At 45.4% G+C, this 27,569-nt stretch overlaps 1 pseudogene; it reads left to right on the top strand.

Moving 5' to 3' along the window:
- The window catches only part of LOC115482028, a 76,195-nt pseudogene extending 56,414 nt beyond the window's left edge, over positions 1-19,781 (top strand).
- The last annotated feature ends 7,788 nt before the right edge of the window (positions 19,782-27,569 follow it).

Below are 27,569 nucleotides of genomic sequence, written 5' to 3' on the forward strand. Positions count from 1 at the left end.
CTTTTTTAAACCCTGATAAGTTGAGCACAGTCCATTTTAATTTTAGGCTGTGGACTTTTCCTTTCGGAAGCTATCCAAACATTTTTTAAACCCTGCTAAGTTATTTTCAGTTTTTAGTTACGCGTGACCTGATTAATTAGCAAGTTGATGTTTCATTAAGTGATTGTCTTTTTTGGACATCCAAATTTGGTTGATCTATATAGAATGCAGAGGTATGTGTATGTCATGACTTTCACCCACACTCCATCCAAACCGTAGAGGCATGCTGTATGTACTTGAACATAGGGCAGGGTAATTTTATAAGTAGTAAATATGCACCAAAACCCTGTTTTTAAATTCCCCTTCCCCCATGTATGCACATACAGCAAGGACGAATCTAGCACAGACTCAGCTCATGTCCGTTTCCTTGGCTTCCGGCCAGCACAGATGCTCCTTTACAGAACATTAACGGGCCATCTCTGCCCTGCTACTCCCTTCCCCAGTCTGGCTGGCACTGCTTAATTAGCTGTGCTGTTTGCTGTGAGTGAGCGAATAGCAGGGCTCAGCTTCTGCCTGCAGCATGGCAGAGCCTGGAAAGAGGTTAGTTGTGAGCTACAACTGTGTGACCTGCAAAATGAGTGGTAGAAAAGAGCTGCAGGGCACAGCACAGAAGGTAAGATTTAATGATCCTTTTAAACTGCAAATGAATAGATCTGTATTTGTCACAGCATGCTGTTTTTTGTTTCTTTTAATGAGTGAGTAAAGTACCCTCACCTGTTTAGAAGTTGGTATTGCTACATGGGCAATAGAGGTATGAAGAGCTTGTGTTACTGAAGCTGTTGAAATCCAAAGTATTAGCACTTTTTCTAATAGATGTTGTTAACGTTTCCGGCCTATTGAATTTGTAGTAGCTCCATGTCCAGCGACCCTCTCCTCCCCTCCTGCACCCCTCTGCATCCGTTCCTCCTCTCCTTCTGTCGCTGTACTCCTCTGGGGTCTTCCTGCAGGGGCAGTGACGGGCATGGAGAGGAGGAGTGGTTGCAGAGACTACAGCCAATGCCAGATGGCTGTGTACAGAGCCCTGTTGCAGGTTTTTTTTTTCTTAGCTTTTTTCTTTGTGTACCGTCGGGTTGCTTGGCTGAGGCGGGGGATGCTTTTGCACAGTCGGTGCGTGAAAAAGTGAAGAGGAAGCGGGGTGGAGTTACCTGCATCAGCGTGAGCAACAGTGTTTTTTTTTTTCTTTTTGATATTTGGTTACTCCGTGGTTTTGTATGTTTTGTTTTTTTGTTGTTTTTTTTTAGCTAATGATGGAGCTTGGCAGCCAGTCTCCAGCAATTCCCTGTCTGGCTCGCTGGAGACTGGCTGCCAACCTCCATCATTTGTTCCACTGTTCTGCCCTCGTCGTCATCACGTTTGATGCGAGGGCGGGGCAGGGAGGCATTGTGGTGGGTTCACCACCATGAACTAACGAACCCTTTCTCTAGTGGTGTGACTTCAGAACTTTTGTCTTCAGAACGTTGAGGGTGCGTTTTATTATAGTAGATGTATCATATGCCAAAGAATAAAGTGCTTGCTCAAAGCATATACTAACCACAATCGCTCAACTGCAAAACACTATGCACATCTTTGTGCAAAAACACACTCAGAACCTTACTGAACCATAAATATTACACTGGGCAGACCCTAATACACCAATATACCATCCATATGGAAAATGCAGACCATCAACAATTTGAAACAAGGGATCATAATATCACAATTCTCATGTAGAGCCACAAAACAACCTTTTAGGGTGGATAGTGTTCACAATGAGCTCCTTTCATTAACGACCATATGTAGATCCATCAAGAGGTAGTGTGTCATGGTTTAGGCTCTACACCCTTTCTGATGTTTTGGTGCCACCTCAGTAAGGCCAACACACAATCTCTCCACTGCAAAACACTATACACAAACTTATGCAAAAACACACTCATAACCTTACCAAACCATAACAGCACTAATTCCAAGGACAGGACGAGCTACAACCTTATGCGTGGAAAGGCAGCACTATAATTACACTGGGCTCTAAAATACCAGTACACAACCTAGTGAAACAAAAAAACAAAACAAAAAGGGCTGCAAATACTACATGCTACTACTACTACTACTTATCACACGCTAGCAGAATACTGCATCTTGATCATACATGAAAAACACATGACACAACAGATATGAAGGCAAAATACTGAACTGGAAAGTTACCTCAAGAAGTCAGACTCAGCATGCAGCAATACTAGAAAAATTGAAATGCATGCAAAATATCACACATGCACATTTCCAAAAGCTGACATATTCCAATTAATAAATTCTGAATAAAAACATGTTTTCTACCTTTGCTGTCTGAGCATGTAGTTTTTCTGTTAGCTTTGGTCCCAGTGTCTTCTGTTTTATGCAGTGTCTTCTTTCCATTTGATATTTTTTCTCTCACCATGTCCACCATCCTCCTGTGTCCTTATGTATCCTGTCTACCATCTATAGCCCTGTCCCTATCCTTCCTCGAGTTTCAGTATCTGCCGTCAACGTGTTCCAAACCAGCCCTTAAACTCAGCAGCTTCCCCTCCATCCATATCCAGCATTTCTCCTCACTCCCCTCCCCTCCATCAATGTGCATCTACTTCCTCTGTCTTCCGTCCCCTCCATTCATGTCCAGCATTTCTCCTCTCTCCCTTCCACTCCATCCATGTGCATCTCCTTCCTTCCTTTGTCTTTCCTTCCCTCCATCCTTGTCCAACATCTCTCCTCTCTTCCCTCCCCTCCATCCATGACCAGCATTTCTCCTCTCTACCTTCCACGCCATCCATATGCATCTCCTTCCTTTGTCTTTCCTTCCCTCCATCCTTGTCCAACATTTCTCCTCTCTTCCCCGCCCACCACTCCATCCATGTCCATCATTTCTCCTCCCTTCCCTCCCCTCCATCCATGTGCATCTCCTTCCTGACTTCCCTCCCCTCCATCCATGTCTGACAACTCTCCATTCTCCCCTGTACTCTCCTCCATCCATCCATATCCAGCAAATTTCCTCTCTCCCCTGCCCTCCCCTCCATCCATCCATGGCCAACAATTCTCCTCTCTCCCCTGCCCTCCCCTTCTCTCCAGCGATCTCTTCTCTCCCCCTCCCCTCCCCTCCATGTCAAGCGATTCTCACTGCCCTCCCTCAGCTCCCCGACAGCCTCCCCCAAGCGTTTAACCCTACTGTCCATAAAGAAGAAGGCACTGCGGGCTCGCCTCCGACTCCAGCTTCTCCCTTCCCTCTTCACACAGTGTCCCGCCCTCACAGAAACAGGAAATGCATCATCGCAGAAGGTGGGACACTGTGTGAAGAGGGCAGGGAGAAGCTGGAGTCGGAGGCGAGCCCACAGTGCCTTCTTTCTCGTTGACGTCGCTGCCACGGAAGGTAAAGCACACCCACGTGTGCCGGGGGGGAGGGAGGAGAAGGAACGGAGAGGAGGAGGAGGGCTGCCGGTTGGGGAGCTGAGAGGAGGGCTGCTGGGAGCTGTCGGAAGGGAAGGTCACGGTTGGGCTGGGGAGGCTTAGCCTCCCCAAGCTTCTTATACAGGGTGCCTATGCCTATACAGGAAAACTTTTCCAAATCATAACAGCCATGACCCACCTATGAAAAGACAGTGTTATAAACCTGCTACTGGGAAACTGGAACAAGTTCGACTGTTATACGTTCCTACACAGACACTACATTTTAGCATAATCCTTCACCTCAGTCAGACATGCAGAACACGGACAGACCCTCACCTGATACAAAGTAGTGGACCACAAAAAATATGCAGACAAAAACTGAAATGGAGACCCCCAAATAAGTCAGACAGCAGTGAAAGTATAGGTAAAAGAGAAATAGAAAAGATGTACATTTCCCAAAACAGACACATACCAATCCTTAAAAAGTATTAAATAAAAATATATGTTTTTCTGTTTTACCTTTGTTGAATGGGTACTTTTCTAATTGAGTTAGTCCCAGGCTGTTCCACTATTTGTGTCAGTCTTCTAAATTTGTTTCAGGTTTGCCTTTCCATTTCTTCTCTACATCCACCTGGCACTGATCTTTCTTTTTATGTTTCTTTGTTCCTTTTTCTCTTCTCTGCTTCTATATTCACCCATATTTGATTTTTACCCCTCATTCTCCCTTTCTTTCACCTTCTAGTACTTATTCACCTTCTATTCACCTCTCATCTCCTTCTCACCCTCTTTCCAGCAATTCCATTGCCCCCTGTCTTTCTCAGGGGGAGGAATGCTGGCTTCGGCCTAACCCCTGGTAAGCCTTTCCTCAGCTGAGAGGTGCCCAGCTCTACCACCGGCTGCCTTTCAGGTGCCGTGGAGGACTTGCAGCTCATCTGCATATCCTTACAGCCTTCTCCAGGGTGACACCCAGGTCCACTCCGATCCACTCAGGGCCTCCGCTCTAGGTGCCGCACGCCGTTTTCTCTTTACATCTAATCTTCTTCCCAGTTGCTAAAGTACCTCAGTCATTTATGGCCCCTATTCACATTCTCTTCCTAGCCCTGTCCCTTCCTAATCTTTTCCCTCACCCCCTACCTCTGTCCGCTACAGGAACTCACTGCCCATCCATCGACTTCATCACCTCACCTTCTCTCCTACCCTCTTCCTCCCTCTTGGTTTTTAATCTCCGTCTCTTTCTTCCCTCCATTTTGCCTTCCCCATTCCACCTAAATACCTCTTGCCTTCGACGCCTTCGTGGCCACACCTCTCCTACCCTCCTCCGCTTTCTTTTACTCCTTCTCTTACTCTCAGCCGGTGACATCAGTCCCAATCCTGGCCCTCCTCACCAACTATTATCCCAACTCTACAGATCTCACTGCGACCACTCTAACCTCATCTCTATTCCTCTACTCCCCTCCTCTTCTCTGCCCTTCTCTTGCGCCCTATGGAATGCCCGCTCTATCTGTAACAAACTCCCCTATATCCAGGACCTCTTTATCTCGCATCACCTCCATCTGCTCGCCATAACAGAAACCTGGCTCTGCCCTGATGACTCTGCTTCAGTCGCAGCCCTCTGCCATGGCGGTTATCTTTTTTCACATACTCCTCGCCCTGCTGGTCGCGGGGGCGGTGTTGGACTACTTCTCTCTCCCTCCTCCAGATTTCAACCCCTTCTTCCACCTCAGTCTCACTGTTTTTCCTCCTTTGAAGTCCACTCTCTCCTCTGCCTCTTCGAATAGCGGTCATTTATTGTCCCCCTGATAAGTCCCTTTCATCCTTTCTCAGTGACTTTGATGCCTGGCTTGCCTTCTTCCATTATCCTTCCTCCCCCTCTCTCATCCTTGGTGACTTTAATATTCCTGCTAATGATCCTTCCAACTCATATATTTCCAAGTTACTCACTTTAACATCCTCCTTTAATCTCCAACTATGCTCCACCTTCCCCACTCATCAAAATGGTCACTGTCTTGATCTCATCTTCTCCTCCAACTGTTCACCCTCTAGTTTCCTTGCTTCTGATCTTCCCCCTCTCTGATCACCATCTTATAACTTTCACACTTTAAATCTCCTCCCTCCCAGTCCCATCCTATCTTATCTAATTTATCTAGGAATCTTCACGATATTGACCCTTCATCTCTATCCTCCCATGTTTCAGACCTCCTCTTTACTGTGGCACCATCCACGTCTGTCAACAAGGCTGTTTCTTCTTACAACAATACTGTATCCTCTGCCTTAGTGTCGCGCCCCGTACCTGCGCCGCCATGCCCGCTGGGATGCCTCGCTCCGCGAGCAGGGGAGAGTGGGGTATCGCTGGCTGTGGGCGGCGTGGGCGGGGAGTTGTGCCAGCCTCCTGGGCTATGCCGGTTCGCCGCTTCAGCGCAATAGCGGCCGGCGATCGTCGCCGCTGCCAAGATGGCCGGCGCTCTCTAACTAGACAGTCTCTTCCGGGTGCGGGACCTGGGAGCAGAGGGAACGCCCCTTCGGGGCCCGGATTGGCTGGTCGCGGTTGGACTCCGCCTTCTCTCTAGGATCAGCCTATCCAGAGCCCCGGGGCTGGGTGTGGGCTCCTCCTTTCGAACAGCTGATGAGGGTTCTCCAGATGGAGGGGGTTATTTAAGGGCAGACGCTGGCAGAGTTCTTTGCTTCGGCTTCTGCTTGCGGATCCCTGAGTTCTGTGTTTTGGATTGCCTTCCGTTTGCCTTTGAACTACTCTTTGAACCTGGACTTTGCTTTTGCCTGCAGCCTGCCTTTGAACCTCTGATTGAACCTGGACTTTGCTTTTGCCTGCAGCCTGCCTTTGAACCTCTGATTGAACCTGGACTTTGCTTTTGCCTGCAGCCTGCCTTTGAACCTCTGATTGAACCTGGACTTTGCTTTTGCCTGCCGCCTGCCTTTGAACCTCTGATTGAACCTGGACTTTGCTTTTGCCTGCAGCCTGCCTTTGAACCTCTGATTGAACCTGGACTTTGCTTTTGCCTGCAGCCTGCCTTTGAACCTCTGATTGAACCTGGACTTTGCTTTTGCCTGCAGCCTGCCTTTGAACCTCTGATTGAACCTGGACTTTGCTTTTGCCTGCAGCCTGCCTTTGAACCTCTGATTGAACCTGGACTTTGCTTTTGCCTGCAGCCTGCCTTTGAACCTCTGATTGAACCTGGACTTTGCTTTTGCCTGCAGCCTGCCTTTGAACCTCTGATTGAACCTGGACTTTGCTCTTGCCTGCCGCCTGCCTTTGTACCACCGATTGAACCTGGACCTTGCTGTTACCTGCCACCTGTCTTGAACCACCGTCCGGGTCTGGACCTTGTCTTTGGTCCTCTGGCTGCCTAGCCTGCCCTTCTTTGGAGACCTCTGTCCTGACTCTCCAGGTAAGATCAGAACTGTCTGGCTGCCAGACGTTGTTTGGCCCAAGGGCTCACTTTTCGTGACAGAGGCGTGACAGAAAGCCGAAGCCATGAGCTCGCCAGATAAGCCTGATCTAACTGACTTGGCCCAAGCTCTCCAACAGCAACAGGCCCAGCTCAACAGATTGTCTGGAGTACTGCAGGATGTGTGTTCCCAGATGTCAGCGCAGCAAGCACCAGCTCCTGGGGCAAGTAGGACATCCCCACCTCAGCCTGCCTTTCGTTTGCCGGAACCTCCCCGGTTTGACGGCACACCCTCCGCATGCCGCGGATTCTTGAACCAATGTCAGATGCTCTTTGACATGCAACCTGCTTCTTTTCCTACGGACAAACAGAAGATTACCTACATTATTTCATTACTCTCCGGTTCAGCTCTGGCATGGGCTTCACCTCTCTGGGAGCAACAGGATCCTCTCCTTTCGGAACTGGGAGAATTCCTGCGTCGGTTCCGCATGGTCTTCGATGTTCCAGGACGTCCCTCCTCTGCTGCAGGAGAACTACTACGGATCCAGCAAGGAAGCAGTACGGTTGGAGCCTATGCTATCCGATTCCGTACACTGGCGGCGGAACTCAAATGGAATCAAGAGGCTCTTACGGCCATTTTCTGGCAAGGCTTGAGTGGGCGCATTAAGGACGAGTTAGCCGGCCGTGAAATCCCTAGTACTTTGGACGCTCTAATCTCCCTAAGTACTCGGATTGATGTCCGCTTCCAGGAACGAGCACGAGAACAAGTTGCCTCGCGTCCATCGCACAGGTTTTCCCCTCAAAGACCACGAACGGTCTCTCCCCAGGAGGCTGCGGTTCCGACTGGGGAGGGATCGGAGGTACCCATGGTGATTGGCAGGCACCGACTGACAGCTGTGGAACGGACCCACCGGAGGGAGAATAAACTATGTATGTACTGCGGGAAACCTGGCCATTTTGTGAAAAGGTGTCCCAACAAACCGGGAAATGCTTAGACCCTAGCCTTGTGAAGGGGGTGGTTTTGGGTCGTTCAGGAACCCTTCCGGATAACTTAATGACTGTACCTATTATCTTACGTTGGCAAGAATACAGGATAAATACCCTCGCCTTGCTGGATTCAGGAGCAGGAGGCAACTTTATTGATGCTAGGCTACTTCAGGGCCTAGGGAGGCCAGTTATTTCCTGTAAACCAGCTCTTCAAGTCACGTCCATTCATGGCTCTACTCTACCACAGCCTATCACTCATCTCACTCTTCCGCTTCGGATGCAAGTGGGCCTTCTTCATCATGAGGAGATACAATTTCTTATTTTACCTCAGGCCATCCATCCGGTAATTCTAGGTATGCCCTGGCTGCGGCTGCACGCGCCTTACATAGACTGGCCTTCGGGAGAGATCAGCCAATGGAGTGGTCATTGTTTTGAAACTTGTCTTACACCAGTGCACCCTCTTCCCATTAATGTGCCAGCGCTACCTGGAACCCTCCACCCCTGTGATGCTCATCTTCCGAAGGAGTACGAGGACTTTGCTGATGTTTTTGATGTCCGGGAGGCGGATTCCCTCCCACCCCATCGCCCGTTCGATTGTCCCATTGATTTGTTGCCCGGCACCATGCCTCCTCGAGGGCGATTATATGCTTTATCCCGGGATGAATCTGCCGCCATGTGGGACTACATTCAGGATAATCTTCGTAAAGGATTCATCCGACCATCTTCTTCTCCTGCCGGGGCGGGGTTCTTTTTTGTCTCTAAAAAGGATGGGTCCTTGCGGCCCTGCATTGACTATCGAGGGCTTAACAACATCACAGTCAAGAACCGGTACCCCCTGCCGCTTATCCCGGAGCTTTTTGATCGACTCCAGGGGGCTGTTATTTTTACTAAGCTGGATCTGCGAGGGGCCTACAACTTAATTCGTATCCGTCAGGGGGACGAGTGGAAAACTGCGTTTAACACTCACGACGGTCATTTTGAGTATCGGGTCATGCCTTTTGGACTTTGTAATGCTCCGGCTGTATTTCAGGATTTCATCAACTTCATTTTCCGGGACCTTCTGTATTCTTCAGTCATTGTTTACTTGGACGATATTTTGATCTTCTCTGCTTCGCCCCTGGACCATCCCGGGCATGTCCGCACTGTGCTTCAACGACTCCGGGATCATCGACTGTTTGCCAAGTTGGAGAAGTGTGCATTTCATCAAGCCACTATTCCTTTTTTGGGACATATTATCTCTGCCGTTGGATTACAAATGGATCCTGCTAAACTGCAGGCTATCCGGGACTGGCCTCTCCCCCAGAGTTTCCGAGCCTTACAGCGTTTTCTGGGCTTTGCTAATTACTACAGACAATTCATTCCCCATTATTCGCTCCTCACAGCTCCGTTGACAGGCCTTACTCGGAAGGGGGCAGATGTTCGGCATTGGTCTCCTGCTGCCCTGGAGGCTTTTTCTGCCTTGAAGACGGCTTTCTTGTCTGCATCTGTGCTCCATAGTCCCGATGTCAGGAAGCCTTTCATCGTGGAGGTCGATGCCTCTGCCTTGGGGGTGGGGGAAGTGCTATCCCAGACAACTTCTTCTGGTAAGAAACATCCTTGTTTTTTTTTTTCTAGGAAGTTTTCGCCAGCTGAACGTAATTATACCATCGGGGACAGAGAGCTGCTAGCTCTGAAGCTCGCCTTTCAGGAATGGCGCTACCTACTGGAGGGTGCTGCTCATCCTATAACAGTCATTACTGATCACAAAAATTTGCTTTATTTGCAAGATGCCAAACGCTTGAATCCCCGGCAGGCCCGTTGGTCACTATTTTTTGCTCGTTTTTCCTTTCATTTGGTGTTTCGTCCCGCTGAAAAAAATATACAGGCCGATGCCCTCTCCCGCGCTTTTGATGTACCTGAGGAGCCTGAGGAGCCCTATCCTATGCTCAATCCTGCGTGCCTTTCCCCTATGGTGGGGGCACCCGCCTGTCTCAAGACTCCTGTTCCTGCTCGATCTCGTCGCAAGGTCCTTCAGTGGGGTCATTCTGCTGCATTTTCGGGACATTTTGGGTTCCGTAAGACCTATCATCTTATTTCTCGTTATTTTTGGTGGCCCCACATGGCCCAGGAGATTCGGCAGTTTGTCTCTACCTGTCCTACCTGTGCCCGTACCAAGTCTTTGCCAGGGAAGCCGTGGGGGCTTCTTCAACCATTACCGGTACCCCATCTACCGTGGCAGGAGGTCTCGATGGATTTTATAACTGATCTCCCCTGTTCCAAGGGCAACACGATCATCTGGGTGGTGGTGGATCGTTTTTCTCGCATGGCTCACTTCGTCCCCATGCGGTCCCTGCCATCCGCGAAGGCTCTGGCGTCACAATTTATCCAGCACATTTTTCGGCTACATGGACTGCCGCATCGTATCATCAGTGATAGAGGGTCGCAATTCACCTCTAAATTTTGGAGATCGTTATGCTCCGCCTTTGGGGTTACCACGCATTTCTCTTCAGCTTACCATCCTCAGACCAACGGCATGGCTGAACGTACTAACCAGACCCTTAAAGCTTTTCTTCGGGCCTTCACTAATGCTCGTCAAGATGATTGGACTGATCTCCTGGCCTGGGCTGAATTTGCATACAACAATAGTTTCCACTCTGCTTCCCGGACGTCACCCTTCTTCACTGTTTTTGGACGCCATCCACGTCTTCCGCCTCCAATTCCTTTGACTACAGCTCCTCCACTGATCCAGTCTACTCTCTCCACCATTCATGCAACTTGGAGGGCAGTCCGTCAGCAGTTGGGAAGGGCGGCTGCCCGGTACAAGCAAGGTGCTGATCGGCGTCGCTGTGCCGCTCCCGTATTCCAGCCGGGACAAAGAGTGTGGCTCAGCACCAAGTACCTCAAGCTTCGTCTTCCCTCCCTTAAGTTTGCTCCTCGCTTCATCGGGCCATTTTCTGTGACATCTAGAGTGGGGACAGTGGTCTATCGCCTTCACTTACCTGGTAATCTGCGCATTCACAATGCTTTTCATGTGTCTCTGCTTAAACCTTTTAGGACTTCCCACTGGCATCCTGCTCCGAAGAAGATTCTGGTTCCAGATTCTGATCCTGATCCAGAGTTCGAGGTGAAAGAGATTCTTGACTCTAAATTCCAGCGGGGTCGATTGTTTTACTTGATCTCGTGGAAGAACTTTGGTCCTGAGGATAACTCCTGGGAGCCAGTTGCTAATATCCTTGCTCCTGATTTGTTGCACGAGTTCCACTCTCGTTACCCTACTAAACCTGGACCTAGACGGAGAGGGGGGGCTTACGGGGGGGGTACTGTCGCGCCCCGTACCTGCGCCGCCATGCCCGCTGGGATGCCTCGCTCCGCGAGCAGGGGAGAGCGGGGTATCGCTGGCTGTGGGCGGCGTGGGCGGGGAGTTGTGCCAGCCTCCTGGGCTATGCCGGTTCGCCGCTTCAGCGCAATAGCGGCCGGCGATCGTCGCCGCTGCCAAGATGGCCGGCGCTCTCTAACTAGACAGTCTCTTCCGGGTGCGGGACCTGGGAGCAGAGGGAACGCCCCTTCGGGGCCCGGATTGGCTGGTCGCGGTTGGACTCCGCCTTCTCTCTAGGATCAGCCTATCCAGAGCCCCGGGGCTGGGTGTGGGCTCCTCCTTTCGAACAGCTGATGAGGGTTCTCCAGATGGAGGGGGTTATTTAAGGGCAGACGCTGGCAGAGTTCTTTGCTTCGGCTTCTGCTTGCGGATCCCTGAGTTCTGTGTTTTGGATTGCCTTCCGTTTGCCTTTGAACTACTCTTTGAACCTGGACTTTGCTTTTGCCTGCCGCCTGCCTTTGAACCTCTGATTGAACCTGGACTTTGCTTTTGCCTGCAGCCTGCCTTTGAACCTCTGATTGAACCTGGACTTTGCTTTTGCCTGCCGCCTGCCTTTGAACCTCTGATTGAACCTGGACTTTGCTTTTGCCTGCAGCCTGCCTTTGAACCTCTGATTGAACCTGGACTTTGCTTTTGCCTGCAGCCTGCCTTTGAACCTCTGATTGAACCTGGACTTTGCTTTTGCCTGCAGCCTGCCTTTGAACCTCTGATTGAACCTGGACTTTGCTTTTGCCTGCAGCCTGCCTTTGAACCTCTGATTGAACCTGGACTTTGCTTTTGCCTGCAGCCTGCCTTTGAACCTCTGATTGAACCTGGACTTTGCTTTTGCCTGCAGCCTGCCTTTGAACCTCTGATTGAACCTGGACTTTGCTCTTGCCTGCCGCCTGCCTTTGTACCACCGATTGAACCTGGACCTTGCTGTTACCTGCCACCTGTCTTGAACCACCGTCCGGGTCTGGACCTTGTCTTTGGTCCTCTGGCTGCCTAGCCTGCCCTTCTTTGGAGACCTCTGTCCTGACTCTCCAGGTAAGATCAGAACTGTCTGGCTGCCAGACGTTGTTTGGCCCAAGGGCTCACTTTTCGTGACAGAGGCGTGACACTTAGACACTCTTGCACCTTTGATGACCTGTCCTATAAGGCGTACAAAACCCCAACCTTGACTGACTTCTAATATCTGCTACCTACGTTCCTGTACCCGCTCCGCCGAACGCCTCTGGTGGAAATCTCGGGCCCTTGCTGATTTCTTACACTTTAAGTTCATGCTGACCTCCTTCCAATCTACTCTTTTACGCGCCAAACAGCATTATTATATCCAACTGACCAACTCTCTTGGCTCTAACCCTCGACTTCTCTTCACCACATTGAACTCTCTCCTCAAGGTGCCCCCTCCCCCAACTCCCCCTTCATTATCTCCTCAGACCCTTGCTGAATTCTTTCACGATAAGGTTCAAAAGATAAACCTTGAATTCTCTACCTCGCCACCTCTCCCTCCACTAGTCCGTTCCCCTCGCTCTCCTTCCCCTCATTCCTTTTCCTCCTTTCCTGAAGTTACTATTGAGGAAACTACACTTCTCCTTTCTTCCTCAAAATGTACCACCTGTTCCTCTGATCCCATTCCCACCCACCTTCTTAATGCCATCTCACCTGCTCTTATTCCTTTTATCTGTCACATTCTCAACCTCTCACTTTCCACTGCAACTGTCCCTACTGCCTTTAAACATGCTGTGGTCACACCTCTCCTTAAGAAGCCTTCACTCAACCCTACTTGTCCCTCTAATTACTGACCCGTCTCCCTCCTTCCTTTTCTCTCCAAATTACTTGAGCGTGCTGTTCACCACCGCTGCCTTGATTTTTTTCTCCTCACATGCTATTCTTGACCCACTACAAACTGGTTTTCGCCCTCTCCACTCAACCAAAACTGCGCTTACTAAAGTCTCCAATGACCTATTACTGGCTAAATCCAGAGGTCTCTATTCCATCCTCATTCTTCTTAATCTTTCCGCTGCTTTTGACACTGTCGATCATAGCATACTCCTCGATATCCTGTCCTCACTTGGATTCCAGGGCTCTGTCCTTTCCTGGTTCTCTTCCTACCTCTCCTTCCACACATTCAGTGTTCACTCTGGTGGATCCTCTTCTACTTCTATCCCTCTGCCTGTCGGCGTACCTCAGGGTTCTGTTCTTGGTCCCCTCCTCTTTTCTATCTACACTTCTTCCCTTGGTGCATTAATCTCATCCCATGGCTTTTCCTGCCATCTCGATGCTGATGACTCCCAAATCTACCTTTCTACCCCTGATATCTCACCTTGCATCCAAACCAAAGTTTCAGCGTGCTTGTCTGACATTGCTGTCTGTATGTCTCAACGCCACCTGAAATTAAACATGACCAAAACCGAGAGCCTGGGGGGGCGGAGTAAGATGGCGGCAGTAACACCATCACGCAATTAACATCGAGGAGTTTGCGGGAGTCCAAACCTTTTCTCTATTTCCTTAAAAAACTGTTTACCTACTTGGAAACATGCCGCATACAAAGAGAAAGGCGTTTGTTAGAGCTGGAGCCCAGACAGCTCTAACTTCTACACCGACCCAGCAGACCCTTGATAGTTTTCTCGCGGGAACCGCGACGACGGTGTTCGGAGGTCCCGCTGAGCTAACAGCAGCAGGAGAGGCTTGGGACAGGATATTTCGCTTTCCCCTCCAACACGTTCTCAACCGCCGCAACCGACTGGGATCGACTATGGAAGTGCTCCGCAAAACCGCGAAGACGGCGAAGTGGTGAGTCAACTGGGCCCCATAGCGATACCCCCAGCCGGTGCCTTTGTTTCATCTAAGGCCCAGAAAGCGCCGGTAACACTCGAGGCTATATGGGAGATACTTCAGACGGTCTTAGCCTCAACTAGCAAGATCGATTCTCTAGTGAGTAACGTTCAGACTTTGTCAAAAGACCTTATTGCAATGAAAACTGAAGTCTCAGAAAAAAAACTATTTATCGGATGAAAATGTAAAAATGAAAGAAATTTCAGCAAAACTTATACAAGATAATACATTCATTCACAGCAGATTGGAATATTTTGAAAACTATAACAGGAGGCTTAACTTGCGTTTATTATCCTTTGGAAATCTTTAAACGATACTTGATGGAAAATTTGAAATTTACAGAGGACAATATACCTCCACTGAATAAAATATATTACTTGCCAGCAAGAAAATTGAAAGATAGCAGTCAAGACGTACCAGTACAGCCTGATTTAAATGTTTCTGAACTATTAGAAACTTCCTTAACTGAAATAACTGAAAGACAAACTCTTTTGGTATCTTTCATTTTCCAACAAGATCTGGAATCAGTTAGAAAAATTGCACTAAAGAATTTACAAGTCCCATTTTACGGGGAAAAAAGTATTTGTTTTTCCAGATGTTACTAAACAGACCCAGGCTAGTTTTTGGCACTAAGATCTGCTACATTAGCCTTGGGAGCATCTTTCAATTTAAATTACCCATGCAAATGCAATGTAAAATATCTAGGGGTTAAATGTGTTTTTTTCGCTTCTGAGCATTTGAAACAATTTATTACACAGAAAAAGGTCTTATAATTTATGTTGGAGCTTAGTAGATCTGATTAGCCTTGAAAATAGAGATAAATTAGAAAATGTGCGATTCATACTGTTAAGCCTTTCTATTTTTGAAAAGATATTTGAAACTTATCTCCTGAGTATTAATAAGTTCCAGCCCCCTCATTTTTGGGGTCTAATACAAGTTGATAACAACTATTTTCCTTTATTATTCCTTTATGGTAAATTACTTGTAACCTGTTAAACTGTTTTACCTATTCAAGATATATTCTTGTAAATTTATGAAAATGATAAATAAAGAATTTAAAAAAAAACATGACCAAAACTGAGCTTCTCATTTTTCCCCCCAAACCCACCTCCCCACTTCCCCGGTTTTCTATTTCTGTTGATGGCTCTCTCATTCTTCCTGTCTCCTCAGCTCAAAACCTTGGGGTCATCTTTGACTCTTCTCTGTCCTTCTCTGCTCATATCCAGCAGATCGCCAAGACCTGTCGTTTCTTTCTTTACAACATCCGTAAAATCCGCCCCTTTCTTTCCGAGCACTCTACCAAAACCCTCATCCACACCCTTGTCACCTCTCGTTTAGACTACTGCAATCTGCTTCTTGCTGGCCTCCCACTTAGTCACCTCTCCCCTCTCCAATCGGTTCAAAACTCTGCTGCCCGTCTCGTCTTCTGCCAGGGTCGCTTTACTCACACTACCCCTCTCCTCAAGTCGCTTCACTGGCTCCCTATCCGTTTTCGCATCCTGTTCAAACTTCTTCTACTAACCTATAAATGTACTCTCTCTGCTGCTCCCCAGTATCTCTCCACACTCGTCCTTCCCTACACCCCTTCCCGTGCACTCCGCTCCATGGATAAATCCTTCTTATCTGTTCCCTTCTCCACTACTGCCAACTCCAGACTTTGCGCCTTCTGTCTCGCTGCACCCTACGCCTGGAATAAACTTCCTGAGCCCCTACATCTTGCCCCATCCTTGGCCACCTTTAAATCTAGACTGAAAGCCCACCTCTTTAACATTGCTTTTGACTTGTAACAACTTGTCACCACTCGCCTCCACCTACCCTCCTCTCCTTCTTCCTGTACACATTAATTGATTTGATTTGCTTACTTTATTTCTTGTCTATTAGATTGTAAGCTCTTTGAGCAGGGACTGTCTTCTGTGTTTGTGCAGCGCTGCGTACGCCTTGTAGCGCTATAGAAATGCTAAATAGTAGTAGTAGTAGTAGTCTGCCAATCCCCCCCTCTGTCTTTCACCTACTCTCTTGTCCCTCATTTCTACCCTCTGAGCCCTCATCTACACTCCACTGCTTTTCATCCCCTCATCAGCTCCAGCTCCATCCCTGTCTCTCCGTCCTTCACTTGTCTCCAGGCCATTCTCTCTTTTACCTTCTTCCCCCATCTACTGTTGCCTCTCTTTGACAACATTTACTCTGTTTTTACCCTCACTGAACCCCTTGGGATCTCCTTCCTCACTCATACTCCACAGCACCCCATCCTGGTCTCAGAACACAGAAAGCCCCTGTTGAAATACAGGATAAGCAACCACAAACTAACCCCCCCCCCCCCCCCCACTATTTACTAAGCTGCACGGCTTAGTAAACAGGGGGGTAAAAGCACTAATGTAGGCAAAAATTAAACTGAAACTCAAGATGCCAGATTTTGCGTGCAGTGCAAAACCAAATACAAAGAAATGCATTTCCTCCTGTACAGTGCAAAATAAAGCTGGCAGAAGTAAATTCTCAAAACTGACATAATTCTATCAGTAACTGAAAATGAAATCATTTTCCCTGTCTTTGTAATCTGGCAATTGTATTTTTCTAATCATCTTGTTTCCAGTCTATGCTTCTTTTTCCGTACCTCTGTGTGCTTAACTGTTTCCATGACCTCCTATTTATGTGCTATTTCTTTTCTCACGTCCTTTTTTTTTTTTTTTCTTCATTTCCGGCCCTACATTCATCTTTAGCACTGATCTTTTAGCTTTCTTCCATTTTTCTGCTTCCTTCCAAATCTTCCACTCTCTTCAATCCATGTGCAGCATTTCCCTCCTCTCCCTTCTTTTCCATTCCAACTATGTGCAGCATGTCCCCCTTTCCTCTCCATTCCCTTTTATCCATGTGCAGCATGTTCCCCTTTCCTCTCTGTTCTGTCCATTTAGCAGCATATCCCCCTCTTCTTTCCCTTTCCATCCGTGTGCAGCTTCTCCCCTCTCCATTCCATCCATGGGCACCATGTCCCAATGTCCCTTCCCTTTCCCTCCTTTCTATCCATGGGCAGCTTCAGAGTGGAGGAGTAGCCTAGTAGTTACTGCAGTGCCTGAGAATCTGGGGAACTGAGTTCAATCCCCACGACAGCTGCTTTGGCATGTCACTTAACCCCCATTGCCCCAGGTACAGCATAAGTATCTGAATATAATGTGTAAACTTCTTTGTAACCCACAGAAAAGTGGTATATCAAGTGCCATCCCCTTTCCCTATCCTCTCCTTCCATACATGCAATTGTAGCTTCTCCCCTCCCCCTGTGGGTCTGGCATCACCTTACTTCCCTGTCTGTCCTTCCTTCCCACAGGCCCTACAAAATTACAGTTTGTTGGCGTTACTGGCAGTGATTCCTTCAGACTCCTTCCAGTGGCTCCAAGGATTTCCCTCTGCTGCATCCTTCCCATGCGGCAGTTGCAACAGAGGAAAGGACCCTGGGGCTGGCTGGAGAGAGAGCCTTTTGTAATTGCTGCTGGGCCAGCAGTGCTGGCAAACTCTAAGTTTAGAGGGACTGTGGGGAGGGAGGTAAGTAGATGTGCAGCTTCGGCACTAGTTTTCACTATGGTTGCAAGGGGGAGGGACATTTCCACCCCCATAGTGACACCTATGCCACTGAACCCATACTAGAGATCCTGAAAATAGAAGAGGTTCCTTTCAGTGACCAAGAGTGGTGATCAAGGAATTCCTATATCAAAACAATCATTGCTATGTGCTGTGGAGTATTTCTAAATTTTCACATTTAGTTTTTGGTTAGTGAATATAATCAGAGCGAATGGAATCACTGCAGAGACTGCAGGGGAGGATGAAATGTCCAGAACCAACAGATGAGATCAGGATGGTCTGTTTATGTCTCTTCATGTGCCATTGCTCACCTACACCTGTCTACCAGCAACTGACTTTAAATACTTATGATGGGATATTTGCCTATATATGTCTTACTAAATAGCTGTATAATTTATGTACATACTTTCATTTTTATCCAGCAGATGATGGATTTGGGAATAAGAGAATGAAAGGGTTCGATGGAGAACAGAAGGAGGAATGTAAAGAAAAAGACCCCTCCAGAGACAGCAGTGATCTTTCAGCTGATAGTGTGGGAGGTATTAGTAGTGTAAGCTTGCAAGAAAATACCCCAAAAGGAGAGAGCTCGAATGTATGTATTGAAGAAGAGAGAAATTCCACCAGCTGGCTAAATCTCAGACACAGTCAACGAATCAGCAACAAAAAACTCTGTCAGAGCACTACACTTGAGGAAACGTTCACTAGGAAGTCAAACCAGACGGGACCAATAAAATTTCAGAGACGAGACAAACCGTTCCAGAACACAGAAACATTGTTTGCATATAAATCACAACTTACAGTTCATCCAAAAGTTCCCAAAGAAGGAAAACCATCAAAATGTTCTGTACATGCTAAAAACTTCAGTGAGTTATATGAACTGAGAAGACATGAATTAATCAGCAATAGCAAAAAACAAGTGCAGCAAATGAAGCTCAAGGGAGCGGAGCTATTGAAATATTCAATATGTGACAAATATAACCTTAGAATTTGTGAAAGAATCTACACTGGAGAAAAACGATTTAAATGTCCTGAATGTGGTAAAAGGTTCAATCGAAAAGCTAACCTCCAAAATCATGAAATAATCCACACTGGAGAAAAACCATTTAAATGTTCTGAATGTGGTAAAAGCTTTAGTCAGAAAAATAGCCTCAGAATTCATGAAAGAATCCACACTGGAGAAAAACCTTTTAAATGTACTGAATGTGGTAAAAGCTTCAATCAAAAATGTAAACTCAGAATTCATGAAAGAATCCACACTGGAGAAAAACCATTTCAATGTGAATGTGGTAAAAGCTTCATCCAAACAAGTGACCTCAGAGTTCATGAGAGAATCCACACTGGAGAAAAACCATTTAAATGTTCTAGATGTTGTAAAAGGTTCAATCGAAAAGCTAACCTCCAAAATCATGAAATAATCCACACTGGAGAAAAACCTTTTAAATGTTCTGAATGTGGTAAAAGCTTTAGTCAGAAAAATAGCCTCAGAATTCATGAAAGAATCCACACTGGAGAAAAACCTTTTAAATGTTCTGAATGTGGTAAAAGCTTTAGTCATAAAAATAGCCTCAGAATTCATGAAAGAATCCACACTGGAGAAAAACCTTTTAAATGTACTGAATGTGGTAAAAGCTTCAATCAAAAATGTAAACTCAGAATTCATGAAAGAATCCACACTGGAGAAAAACCATTTCAATGTGAATGTGGTAAAAGCTTCATCCAAACAAGTGACCTCAGAGTTCATGAGAGAATCCACACTGGAGAAAAACCATTTAAATGTTCTAGATGTTGTAAAAGGTTCAATCGAAAAGCTAACCTCCAAAATCATGAAATAATCCACACTGGAGAAAAACCTTTTAAATGTTCTGAATGTGGTAAAAGCTTTAGTCAGAAAAATAGCCTCAGAATTCATGAAAGAATCCACACTGGAGAAAAACCATTTCAATGTGAATGTGGTAAAAGCTTCATCCAAACAAACGACCTCAGAGTTCATGAAAGAATCCACACTGGAGAAAAAAACACTTAAATGTTCTGAATGTGGTAAAAGCTTCAACCGAAAATGTAACTTCAGAAATCATCAACGAATCCACACTGGAGAAAAATCATATAGGAATGTAATAAATGTTTCCACAGCAAATCTGATTGAAGAAAACATGAAAGAATCCACCTTGGAGAAAAATATGGACAAATGTGCTAAGGTGCTTTCCTTAGGTGAAAGTTGAGGCAAACTGAAAATATCTCTGACTGAACACTGAGATAAAGGAACTTGAACAGGAAGGTGTATATAAATATCTAAGCATTGTGGAAGAAAACCAAGTCCAAAAGACCAGTAGTGAAACCACGGAGCACCAAAATCACAGTTTACTGGGAGCCTACACAGTCCATGTTTCGGCTACAAAGCCTTCCTCAGGGGTCAACAAATTGACATGTATAGATTAAGCATGTGAACCTCTCAAAATGAGGAGCAATAAGCTACGTGGTGCAGTCTACAATCCATGATGAGAGAGTGAACAAACAAAATTGGGGGCTCTGCTCATGGGGCGGTAGCAAACACAGGCGCTAACAGCCTCTACCACCTGCATTTGCTTCTGATCATTGGGGCAACAGTTTGAAAATGCTCGCTTACACTGCTGGCTTTGCCTAAAGATATTTAGAGGGTCTAAGCATTGCACAGCTTTGACTGATTTTAAGCCCTGGTAGTCATAACACTAAGCCAGACTCTTCCATTCCCCACAATGCAGACTATTTAGTATGAAATTAAAAAAAGATAAAAGTGTAAGGTCCCCTTTTACTAAGCCGCGTAGGCACTTACACACACCCAACATGTGCCAAAATGGACTTACTGCCTGAATACCACGTGGCGTTAATTTCATTTTTTGTGCGTCCACTATGTGTGTCTGAAAAATACGAGCCAAGTTGCATCTGACGCTTGTAGGTCCTTACCTCCCAAATTCTTTACCGCTAGGTCTATGGCTGGTGGTAAGGTCAGAGACCCAAAATGGACGCACAGCAATTTTGATTTTTCCACACGTTCATTTTTGTGGAAAATAAATGGTATTGTTTACAGGTGTGCTGAAAGATGATTATGCACGTGCCCAAAACCTACGCCTACACTACCGCAAGCCACTTTTCAGCGTGCGAGCCTTTGTAAAAGAACCCCTTAGTGAAGGATCTAAATGAAAAAAGTCCAGCACTATATATTGTCAGCAGGCCACCACCTTCAGGCCTTCGTGCAGGTAGGAACTCGGCTGGCCCTGGAAGGGCCCTTCCCTAGACACAGCACTCCCAGAAGCAGACTCCAAAAATAAGCTTAAACCGCTTTATTCCATCAGCAAAGCCATGACATTTCCTCTGTCAAACACAGTCCTTGGTTACAGCACATATCACCCCTTGTGTCCCCCCCCCCCCCCCCCCCCCCCCAAGGCCACAATTTTTGGATACAGTTTAAATCATTCACTGCTTCCCCATGAATCCAGGACACAGTTTTAAATCACTCACAGTTTCACCAGCATGGCAGTGTTCTGAACACAGTTCAAGTCATTCACAGTTTTCCCCAGCCTGGCATTACTTCTGGACACGGTTTAAATCACTCACTGATTCCCCCAGCATGGCATGACTTCTGGACACAATTTAAATCACTCACTGCTGTGAATCAAGATGGCGACGAGAGCGGTAGTTGGGTCCTGCAGCTCCTGAAACTCTCACAAGGGCCTTGATGAAGGAAAATTTCTCTGACCTAGCAATGGGGAAGAGAAAAGGGAAGACAGCAGTTCCTACCTCCGCGGTTCCGCAATCAACTCCCACCATACGCCAGATGACTTTGGAAAAATTTCGGGTCGGGGTCCCTGGAGAACGGACAGCCACTTCGATTGACCCGGCCCTTCCGAGGACTGAGTGCAGCATAGAGGGAGTGACGCTAAACCCTCCCTCCCATACTGCACCTCCGCGACCCGGAGGCGATTTGCTACTCATGGGGTCACAGCGTATGGAGGCCCTGGAATCTTTCGGACCCTCAGCGTTTGTTGAAGGATGACCCATGAGCACATCTACCCCGGGCAAGGAAACAGCGATGCAGGACTCTGCCTGAGAATCTGCATCAACTGCCCAGGAGATCGGGACTGTGAGTACCGGAGGGTTAGAAAGACCTGCAGTAGTTACTATGAATGTGTTATGGGACGCTATCCAGGGAGTGAACAACACTTTGCTTTTGATGAACACTTCAGTTAAAAATGAAATAATTGATTTAAAGAAATCTAATCAGCTACTTTCTGAACAAATTCAAGAGCAGAATGTTAAGACTTTAAAAATTGAAGGAGAAATTGAGAAATTACAAAATCTTACAGAGGCTTTAATTAAAGAACGAGAAATCCAGGACAGAAAATTAGAATATCTTGAAAATAATGGACGAAGAAACGAGATTTTAAAATTTTCCGAAGTCTCCTTTAATAAATGCGATGGATATGCTTAAAAAATATTTCAAGGATGTATTGGGGATTCCAGAGGAGGCATACCCTCCCATAACGAGAACCCAATATATTACAGGGATATCTGGATTACCTAAAGATAAATCCCAAGTTGCGCCTTCTACTGAATTGAACTTGACAGAGTTCTTGGAAACTTCTCTTGAACTTATTTCCGAACGGACAACACTGTTGGTCACATTCGCACTTGAACCTGACCGAAATAATATTCTACGGTCATAATTCAGGCATATCAATGATTTATTTATGGGACATAAAATACAAATTTTCCCTGATCTGGCGCGAGCCACTCAAAGGAAAAGAAAATAATTTTAGATGTATAAATCTAGGGTTTTAAAGTTAGGTGGTACCTTTATTTTGAAATTTCCTTGTAGGTGTTGTATTACCTTTGATTTGGTTAACTACCTTTTCTTTAATCCCAAGAAATTGCTAGACTGAATTCATCAAATCAAAAGAAAATGTTATATCGCCTCTGAAGCCGAACCCGTAATTATAAGAATGCTTTTAAAATTGGTTGTGGATGCTCATATCTCCCATCCGCTGTTTATTATTATAAGTTAATTTTCCTATGTATTATTTCTTAGCTCTTGATTCACAATGTTGTGGACAAATGTTATTGAAAATTTACCTTAAAACTATGGGTATTATATTACCTTACAATGTTTTATTTTGAAATTTCCGCTACATTTATGTTTTATAGATATAAATGTAAAAATGAATAAAGATTTTAAAAAATAATAATAAAATAAAAATAAATCACTCACTGCTTCCCCCAGCATGGCATGACTTCTGGACACAGTTTAAATCACTCACTGCTTCCCCAGCATGGCCAGGTTCCTGGACACAGTTCAAGTCACTACCTGTTTCTCCAGCTGGGTCTGACTTCTGGCCACAGCTGAAATCATTCACTGTTTTACAGCATGGCACCTCTCTCCTCCTTGAGTGGAACAGCTGCTTAACTTTTTCTCCATGCTTTCCCCAGCCTTGAAGGTTTGTTATGAAGCCTTTCAACTTCTTCCCTTGTACCTGAGCTAGAGCAGCAATCTCCATGGGCTCACTTCCCCAGTCATCTTGGGCTTGGATCTCCTCCCCGACCTCTTTCTCCACCTCCCATTCCATGGGCTCCTTTCCCTTTATGGTCCCCAGCTAGTCCTCTCCCTCCTGATTGTTCTGTCTCAGCCCATCCTGCTCCTCTCCCTCGGGATCCTGGGACTTGTACTTCCCTTGCTGCTCCCTTTGCTTGCCCTCAGGGCTTTGCAGGGGTTCTTGGGAACTGTAGTCCTTCCTTCCTTCTCCGGCTCTTGGGAAACTTATGCCTCCGTGGGGGCGTGGCTTCCCAGCCCCTAGGATCCTGAGACTTGTAGTTGGAATCCCGGGTATGAAATCTACCCCTCTTGCTCCTCTCCCGGATCCCTTCTTCCCTGACCCTAAGGGGTTCCTCACAATATGCAAGTTATAAAGAATTCAAAAAGGATGGGCAGATGGATCAGGTCAAAACAAACAAACAGCACTGCTAATATTAAAACAGTCATATAAATGTGCCTTAAATACAGTAGTAAAAAATACAACAAAAGTGGAGAAACTAGATTCGCTACAAGGGTAAAGATAAAAAAACAATAAAGTAGCTTGATGAACATAACACTTCCAAAACACCATGGAGGCGAGTTAGAGATAATCAACCTTTATTAAAAAATGTAAAAAATTTAGAAGACTCGACATGTTTCGGCGAAAAACGCCTGCTTCAGTAGCAGGGGCGTATCTGCGTGGGGCCACAGGGGCCTGGGCCCCCGCAGATTTCGCCCTGGCCCCCCTCCCCGCCGTCAACCCTCCCCTGCTGCTTACTTTTGCTGGCGCCGAGGTCCGACCCGCAATCTCCGTTTTTCGTCTTCCTCCGTGGCCATGCTTCCAGGAAGTAATGCTGCAGTGCTGATTCGTTGAATCCAGTTCGGCGTCTGACGTCAGACGTCGAACTGGATTCAACGAATCAGCACTGCAGCGTTACTTCCTGGAAGCATGGCCACGGAGGAAGACGAAAAACGGAGATTGCGGGTCGGACCTCGGCGCCAGCAAAAGTAAGCAGCGGGGGAGGGTTGACGGCGGGGAGGGGGTGGAGAGAGGCGGCGGCGGCGGCGGCGGGGGGGGGGGGGGAGGGAGGCAAAAATGTGCCCCCCCTCTCTGGCTGTGGCCCCCCCTACCGCCGGATTCCAGATACGCCCCTGTTCAGTAGTCTTTAAAAAGACTAGTGATAGGTGAATACACCAAGCATAAGCTTTAAAGTACCAATACAGACTGTGAGAAGAGTCATTAGTGCTGAACAAAAAATGCTCCGTGTCGAGTCTTTTAAGTTTTTTACATTTTTTAATAAAGGTTGATTACCTCTTACTCGCCTCCATGGTGTTTTGGAAGTTTCGTGTTCATCACGCTACTTTTTTGTTTTGTTTCTAAAACAGTATTGGCATATTTTAAAAAACAACGTGTGTTCAATCTCTAATCAACAAATAAGGGTGTAAAGAACAAAGGAGAGAAATGGAAGAAAAATAAGAAAGAGACATTGTGAAGAAAGAAAAACTAACATAACAGTGTATTAAACATAGATATCTTCAATATTGATGACAGTGAAGTGTGAAAATGTTACCAATGAATAATAACCAATTATAAAGAAGTGGAGGAGTGGCCTAGTGGTTAGGGTGGTGGACTTTGGTCCTGAGGAACTGAGTTCGATTCCCAGCACAGACAGCTCCTTGTGACTATGGGCAAGTCACTTAACCCTCCATTGCCCACCGCATTGAGCCTGTCATGAGTGGGAAAGCGCAGGGTACAAATGTAACTAAAATAAAAATTATAGTGCTGATGGTGGAAAACATGGGGTTTTGGAAAAGACATCAAAGGAAAAAAGAGATGCTTTAAGTTCTGTGTCACTAAGGTCGGACCAGTACTAAAGTTTGCTTTGATGTTTTCCTCTATTGGAACATATATTGCTATGGCATGACATTGTGATGTTCAGTGCTGATGATGCGTACTTTATCATTGCGTACCTTATATCTTCTTAATCTTCTTAATCTCTTATCTGTTAAGGTATACATTCCTTCTGTTGTTTGATAACTACTTTTTTTTTTAAGGAAACCCGAAGGATCATAATGCGTCAACAGCGTTTACTTTTTTATGAGTAATCCATGAGAAGAACTCATTATATTCCTTTACTTTTCCAGATATTTGCAACCTTGCACTATGTACCTGCATCATTGAAGCTCCTGTTTGCTCTGCTTTGTTATGTACATTTAACATCTATGCACCATATTCTATATTAGACTCAGGATTTCCAATACAAAGCTTTGTTGTTTTTATATTGTATACAAGATTTATAACCATGGCTGTACTGGAGTATGCTTTCAACTAAACACACCTAAAAACAACAAAAAAAAAATAACTGGAAATAAAATTCTCCTACTGTAAAATAAATTTTTGTATTGTTAAATTTCATAATGTATATTATTATTGCATCTGTAAAGCCTGAAAGGTCTTGTAATATCATTGCTATTTGTCATTATTTTTTTGTTGTTGTCTTTCTCTGCTGCATGTTTAGAATTATTCCAAATGGTATATTGTGATTATTTTTGATGTATGCATATTTTCTTTTTTCTTTCTTCTTCTTTTTTTTTTTTTTTTACAGTTTCATACCAATATAAACCATTTGGTTAACTGATATTTAACCCTCTGTCTATATGATTCTTATAGTGTTCATGTGTTCTTGTTCACTTAATTTACTTACAATTAATAAATGTTTATATAAACAAAAATGGAGTTATTCCAAAACAAAGGAGGCTTTCTTGTTATTTCCTTCACTTTGTCTATATTTATTTTTCTCCATTGAGAGTGGAATGCCCATGTTGGAAGTGGCTTTACATCAAATTAAAAACTGCATTCTTCTGCACTTCAGCTTCCATGGCTCTGAAATCTGGGTCTGTTTTGGTGAGGGACCTATGCTACACCAATAAACCTTTTTTTTCCATGGTTTAATTCCAACACTACCCATATCTGTTTATTAGCTTGTGGAAATTTTGAAAAATATGAAGGATACACTCTCATTGAAGTAACCAGTTGTATTTGCTTTTATGATTGTTAACACAAGTGTTTTGAATAAGCTGCCTCCCCTTATGAAATTTTTTTTAAACCACCTTGTTGAAATAACTATGGAAGGGTTAGAAGGGTTAATTTTTTCCCCTTTTAATAGTATCTGCCATCTAATCATCTATACAGTTATAATGGACTGTCATGTCTCCAATTTTAACTGGAAGGAACAGGAAGGATGATATCAGTTCAGGTAGAATTTCAGGATTAGGTGCATTCACCCATGGTCTGGCAGCCATAGTCTGGTACCAGTGTTTCCTTAGCTTCTTAACTCTTCTAATCACAGTGATGATCCCTGTTACTTTTGTTTGGGTTCTGTTATCAAATAAGCAAACATCTGCCTGCATCTGGTGTCAGCTTGGCTCCAATGCAGTTTACCTATCCCACAGCCACAGTTTTAGAGTGGGGGGTTTGATGATTACTGAACTGCTCTATGTAAAACTGTGCAATAGTTCTTGAAAATTCAGTCTCTGGAGGACTTTGTTGGATAGAGGAGATACTATTGCATTGCATATGTTTAATAAGGTTAAATAACCTACATTGATTTATTTGAAAATTTATTGGAAGTTGTTCCAGTCGCCTGTACTTTGCAGAACCCAAACTTTGTGCTGCTACATCCATTGGGAACACTGCAAACTGTTTGGTACTTGATTTTAGGAGTTTCTTCAGAAGGGTGAGTTACTTCACATTACTAATGGATATGCACATCTGACATGTGGTTCTGTGTTCTGAATCCACTTGACAGCTGTAACGAATTTGACTAAGAGAATATTCGTATTGTCTTATGACTTTTCAAATATGGCATATGTTTGTTTGTCACCATTACAGCTCTGCTGGCAGAGTGGAAAACATTCTAAGCAAAATATATATTTCCTTTTTCTCAAAGCACTAGTACTTTAAAGATTACACTGCCTGCTTTGGGACTTTGTATGAGTGCAATGAGAATAATCAGCAATATGTACTGGGACTATAGGGTAACCTGTTTTAAATTTTAATGCATTTTCAATTGTTGAGGATATAAGAAGATTTCAGTCTATCAATCAAATTATTTTGTTATTGTGGAAGGTGACAGGTGTTAACATTTTAGTCTTGTGGGAGGGGGGAAATTAATTCCTACACATTATTTATGCTGCACAGAGACTACAACATGTTACAACTGTTAAAAACAAATTTTTTAAAGATGGAAGGAGATTTTTACATTATTATACAATACTACACATTAATGATTTTTATGTCTTGTGTCTAGAAATTAAAAATTGGAAGAGGAGGGAATTTGGACCTGATATATGGTGCGTGCGTGTGTGTGTGTGTGTGTGTGTAGCTACTACATCAAAACTATTTTAAAACATGGTATATATATAGGTACCTATTTGTACCCTGGGCAATGTTGGTTTAAGTGAC

Source organism: Microcaecilia unicolor, chromosome 1 (genome assembly GCF_901765095.1).
Source record: "Microcaecilia unicolor chromosome 1, aMicUni1.1, whole genome shotgun sequence".
NCBI lineage: Eukaryota > Metazoa > Chordata > Amphibia > Gymnophiona > Siphonopidae > Microcaecilia > Microcaecilia unicolor.